A 6531-nucleotide genomic window follows, 5' to 3' on the forward strand; every position below is an offset into this window, starting at 1 on the left:
GAGACTGTAATGAAGCAGTAGCTGATATTGAACCAAGATTATATCTTAGAAGGAAAATACTCGATGTGTCTAAATAGAAATAAGAAGTGTGTTATTTAAATAAACTAGAGCACGAGGTTTAGTGGTATGAATCCTTGCGGTATGTTGATTGATGCTAGATGTGATGCTAGGTCTGCTACAATTGTTCGATCCAATCTGTTAATAAAAGTTGAAAAATTGACTCCATGAATAAATAAGGAAGACAAACTGGTGAAAACAACATGTAGACATTACAATAATAGAAAATTTGTAAATAATCTTCATAATGGAAGCTTGTTTACACAGCATGACGTGTGAGTAATTGACCTCGGGAAAAACTGTTTACATGGAGCTGACTTCTGTGGAAGAAGGATGTGAAATGGGAATATATTAAAATAGTTTAATAGTCTACAACCAAGAAATTCCCATGAAAACTTAAAATTTACAATATTTGGAGTAGGCATTTGTATGTAATATTTATGGCTAATCTACCAAGACTATCTGCTGCTGCCTCTACTTTTGAATTATTGGCTTGAGGAAAGGCAGTCCTACCATATCACTAACTTGTGTCCTTCATGATAACCAAAACAGACCACCTAAAGTGTAACAACATTGTCCATAAAAACTGGTGGCCTAAACCAAAATCCAAACCACATGGTACCCTATTAAGGGAACATCAACAGGGTAACAGTATACTATTAAGGGAACATCAACAGGATAACAGTATACTATTAAGGGAACATCAACAGAGTAACATTGTACTGTTAAGGGTACATCAACAGGGTAACAGTGTACTGTTAAGGGAACCTCAACAGGGTAACAGTGCACTGTTAAGGGAACATCAACAGGGTAACAGTATACTGTTAAGGGAACATCAACAGGGTAACAGTGTACTGTTAAGGGTACATCAACAGGGTAACAGTATACTGTTAAGGGAACATCAACAGGGTAACAGTGTACTGTTAAGTGAACATCAACAGGGTAACAGTGTACTATTAAGGGAACATAAACAGGGTAACAGTGTACTATTAAGGGAACATAAACAGGGTAACAGTGTACTGTTAAGGGAACATCAACAGGGTAACAGTATACTGTTAAGGGAACATCAACAGGGTAACAGTGTACTGTTAAGTGAACATCAACAGGGTAACAGTGTACTACTAAGGGAACATAAACAGGGTAACAGTGTACTATTAAGGAAACATCAACAGGGTAACAGTATACTGTTAAGGGAACATCAACAGGGTAACAGTGTACTGTTAAGGGAACATCAACAGGGTAACAGTGTACTGTTAAGTGAACATCAACAGGGTAACAGTGTACTACTAAGGGAACATAAACAGGGTAACAGTGTACTATTAAGGAAACATCAACAGGGTAACAGTATACTGTTAAGGGAACATCAACAGGGTAACAGTATACTGTTAAGGGAACATCAACAGGGTAACAATGTACTGTTAAGGGAACATCAACAGGGTAACAGTATACTGTTAAGGGAACATCAACAGGGTAACAGTGTACTGTTAAGTGAACATCAACAGGGTAACAGTGTACTACTAAGGGAACATAAACAGGGTAACAGTGTACTATTAAGGAAACATCAACAGGGTAACAGTATACTGTTAAGGGAACATCAACAGGGTAACAGTATACTGTTAAGGGAACATCAACAGGGTAACAGTATACTGTTAAGGGAACATCAACAGGGTAACAGTCTACTGCTTGACTTCAGTGAATACCTCACAAAAACTTCAATATACCAGAGAGCCCAAACTTCTTGTACAAATCACTTCCAAACTAATGGTCTCCTCCAGCCAAAGACCAAAAAATAATTTTTCCAATGACAAGTCAACAAGTATGATAAAGGAAAAGAGCTCTTCCTATCTTTGTATCATAAACCACAAAAAGAAAAACTAAATATTTGAACACAAGAAAGTTTAGACACTATATACCAGTAAATAAAATTTGATCAAAATTAGGATTTTATTTTCTGTTTCGTGTTGTTCAATATTTAGTCAATGAGTGTTAAAGTATGATTATTATTAACGCTCTCAGATGTTAAAAGAAAAAGAGAAAAGTTTTATTTCCATCCAAGTAATATAAATTAATTCTACTGTTTTGTTTGTGAACTTGGTATCTCAGAGAACTCGATAGGTTATAAATAGAGCAGTTATGAACTATGTTTTAAAATATTAGCCCTTTTACTACTAATTTGCATTGGAGAGTATGGTCCGCCTCCGGCAGTAAAATGAAGAGTATGGTCCGTTTCCAGCAGTAGAATGTGAAGAGTATGGTCCACCTCCAGCAGTAGAATGTGAAGAGTATGGTCCGCCTCCGGCAGTAGAATGTGAAGAGTATGGTCCGCCTCCGGCAGTAGAATGTGAAGAGTATGGTCCGCCTCCGGCAGTAGAATGTGAAAAGTATGGTCCGCTTCCGGCAGTAGAATGTGAAGAGTATGGTCCACCTCCAGCAGTAGAATGTGAAGAGTATGGTCCGCCTCCGGCAGTAGAATGTGAAAAGTATGGTCCGCTTCCGGCAGTAGAATGTGAAAAGTATGGTCCGCTTCCGGCAGTAGAATGTGAAGAGTATGGTCCGCCTCCGGCAGTAGAATGTGAAGAGTATGGTCCGCCTCCGGCAGTAGAATGTGAAAAGTATGGTCCGCTTCCGGCAGTAGAATGTGAAGAGTATGGTCCCCTTCCGGCAGTAGAATGTGAAGAGTATGGTCCGCCTCCAGCAGTAGAATGTGAAGAGTATGGTCCGCCTCCAGCAGTAGAATGTGAAGAGTATGGTCCGCCTCCGGCAGTAGAATGTGAAGAGTATGGTCCGATTCCGGCAGTAGAATGTGAAGAGTATGGTCCACCTCCAGCAGTAGAATGTGAAAAGTATGGTCCGCTTCCGGCAGTAGAATATGAAGAGTATGGTCCGCCTCCGGCAGTAGAATGTGAAGAGTATGGTCCGCCTCCGGCAGTAGAATGTGAAAAGTATGGTCCGCTTCCGGCAGTAGAATGTGAAGAGTATGGTCCCCTTCCGGCAGTAGAATGTGAAGAGTATGGTTCGCTTCCGGCAGTATAATGTGAAGAGTATGGTCCGCCTCCAGCAGTAGAATGTGAAGAGTATGGTCCACCCCCGGCAGTAGAATGTGAAGAGTATGGTCCGCCTCCGGCAGTAGAATGTGAAGAGTATGGTCCGTTTCCGGCAGTAGAATGTGAAGAGTATGGTCCGCCTCCAGCAGTAGAATGTGAAGAGTATGGTCCGATTCCGGCAGTAGAATGTGAAGAGTATGGTCCGTTTCCGGCAGTATAATGTGAAGAGTATGGTCCGCCTCCAGCAGTAGAATGTGAAGAGTATGGTCCGCTTCCGGCAGTAGAATGTGAAAAGTATGGTCCGCCTCCGGCAATAGAATGTGAAGAGTATGGTCCGCTTCCGGCAGTAGGATGTGAAAAGTATGGTCCGCCTCCGGCAGTAGAATGTGAAGAGTATGGTCCGCCTCCGGCAGTAGAATATGAAGAGTATGGTCCGCCTCCGGCAGTAGAATGTGAAGAGTATGGTCCGCTTCCGGCAGTAGAATGTGAAAAGTATGGTCCGCCTCCGGCAGTAGAATGTGAAGAGTATGGTCCGCTTCCGGCAGTAGAATATGAAGAGTATGGTCCGCTTCCGGCAGTAGAATGTGAAGAGTGTGGTTTGCCTCCAGCAGTAGAATGTGAAGGTGTTGTATGCGGTGTATGACTTACAAAAATTTCACGTGTATTTACTGCAGCCATACTCAATGGATTGACTTAATATATTATATATTGCTCACTAGTTAACATGTATGACAGCAAAACATTTCCTGGGTTTTAACGTGATGTATACGTGACGTTTAGAGTTTTCTAGAGACTTGAGGGAATATTAAATTTATATTATAGTCCTTTTGTTGGATGATTATTTTAAATTATCTAGTGAAAATAGCTTAATGTTCAGTCCGTATAAGGTTAATAATTCACTTTACTTTCTTCTTAACATTTATTTACAGACTTTAACATTTGTATACTGGCATTAATTGTGTAGGCTTACGTTAAAAATGACGCTAATTAATGTAAAACAAAGTAACTTATTTGTTCAAAATAATCATCATGGCTAACGAACTGACTGATTTACTTTCTATTTTGAAAACAAAATACTGTATACTTTCTTGCAGCTTCTACTCGCTAACTAATTTATCGATACGTCACCAAATATCATAATTATAATCTACAATCAAATGTGTTAGAAAAACAAACAAACTTGACATCAAGTATTAGTACTTTCTTTATAGCCTACTTAACATCAAAATTTATTATTTGAAGCTCCCTCTAACTAACTAATTAATAAATTACAGTGTTATACATACAGCTTATAACACTGCCCGCTTCTTGGACTGAAAGGCTTCTGAACAATCCTAATATAATAAATAAAACATTACAGTTAATGCTAGTTTGCCCATTTAGAATCTTTTTACTGGTTTATCTCTACGAAGGCCTACGGTATACAAATGGAAAATTATCTTATGACTGGCTGAACTGTCACAAGAGGAGCTCTTCCCTTTAATATGATTGGATTAATCCACAGACAGCTCAACCTTGATTATTCTCTGGACACATTCTCAACAGGATCTCTGGTCTTCTGAACATTTTTAAATTCCACTGATAAGCTCTTCTCTGGAGTTATCCAGTTGCTAATTCACTCTTCTTTTCTCATTTTAGATAGATGCAATTCTTTTTGACTGAATGTCACCTCATATGCTCAACAAACTCCTGCTTTCGTTATGTCTTATTAGCTCTATGTTGTTCCTTTGTTGGACCCTATTTCCTTATCTTGAAAGCAGAAGCTGATTCTTAAAGATTCCACTGCAATTGCCAGATTGTTTATAATTATAGCATTTACCACATTCTAGCATCCTTTAAAGAGTTATTATTTCATATAGGCTTCTATCTGTTATTCCTTGAAATATGTCTCTTTAAGTTACACTTGAAACATCTACGATTTTTTTATTTATTTCCTCTATCACATTTACCTAGCCATCTGAGAAATAATTTCAGTTATTCCAGACTATTGTTAGTGAGGAATGTCAGTGTTTCAATAGCGTATGATGTGATATCCGGATGATTTCTATATCTCACTCTTTTTTTAGTTTATATAAAACTTTAATTAATTCTCATTGCAACATCAATTGCAGATCTTCCTTTAAAAATGTACACTTACTTTTCCTCACTCTGATTTTCATATCTTCACTTGGTAAAGAGTCCATCATTTCACTAAGAGTATTTGAATTAGGTAACTGTAATAGTCTTTCGAAGTTTTCCACAAATTCTAATAAAAATATTTTTTCTTCCGTACTATATTGTGGTATTTCACTCTGGATAGCTCTTTCTGGTGTGACCCTGTGAGGCAATTAGATAAAGTGGACATTATGGCTTGATAGTTGTTATTACTCTCAGCTGGAAAGTAATTTAACATTTTCAAAGCTGATCTCTTTTTTTTTATGGACAACAAAATAGATGGCACGTGGTTCATTCTTCTACTCGTTCATTCAGAAACCATTTCAGTCTGAGCCTTGCATCACTTCCAATATACTTTCCTGTTATAAAAAAATTTTTCTCGATTGGCCAATGTTGAACTGATCAACAAAATTCTAAAACTGGATTTAATAGTGCCATGGCTTGGACAGTTCAGAAAGGCCTCTCATTGTAGATTGTATAGTAGTAATGGGGGTAGAAAAATAATTTCATAGTAGATAATAATTTAGATTGAAACTTCTGAGCAGATGCATAAAGAGGTGTATGTGTGGTTTGACCTTTGTAATTAATAATTGGTTTTTCATATGTTTTATTCTATTACTAATGGGTTTTTTCCCTATTTCACTGATGTCTTTCCTCACTTTACCAATTTTGGCATTACAACATCTTTACTTTAGTTCAATCTTATTATTTTAATATTTCTATGCATCTTCAATAGTTTCGTCCATCTTGTCTCAACCAGATTTATTTTTAGTTTAAATTTTTGTCTTAAATAGTATGTCTTTTTCTTGTAAATCTTCTGTTAAATTTCTGTCTCTTACTTCATAACCTTCTTTTAAATTTCTGTGAAATTCAGTTGTTGTTTTTTTATCTCTCCGCGTGAGACAGTATGAATCTTCGGATTTACAACGCGACGGTTTCGGTTTCCTTTAGGGAGCACAGCAGATATTTCTATGTGGCTGTTCATTTGTTCCATTTTGATAACAATAAATTATCTTCTGTTTTTTTCTAGCTAACAAACAAATCCCAATGTCTATATAAGTATACTAGTACTGTCTGTTTTATTTTATGCAAGTACTTTGCAGGATGTTAATGGATCTTCACCACAACTGTTGATAAATCTCACCAAACTTGTCGTGAAGGTTTAATGGGTTCATGGAGATACACATGGAAACATGCGATTTCACATTTTATGTTTTGTAGTGTTTATGGGCGTATTTTGCGTTTTTTAAAAGAACATATAAGGGAAGGAACTTTT

This window comes from Tachypleus tridentatus, chromosome 10, assembly GCF_004210375.1.
Source record: "Tachypleus tridentatus isolate NWPU-2018 chromosome 10, ASM421037v1, whole genome shotgun sequence".
NCBI lineage: Eukaryota > Metazoa > Arthropoda > Merostomata > Xiphosura > Limulidae > Tachypleus > Tachypleus tridentatus.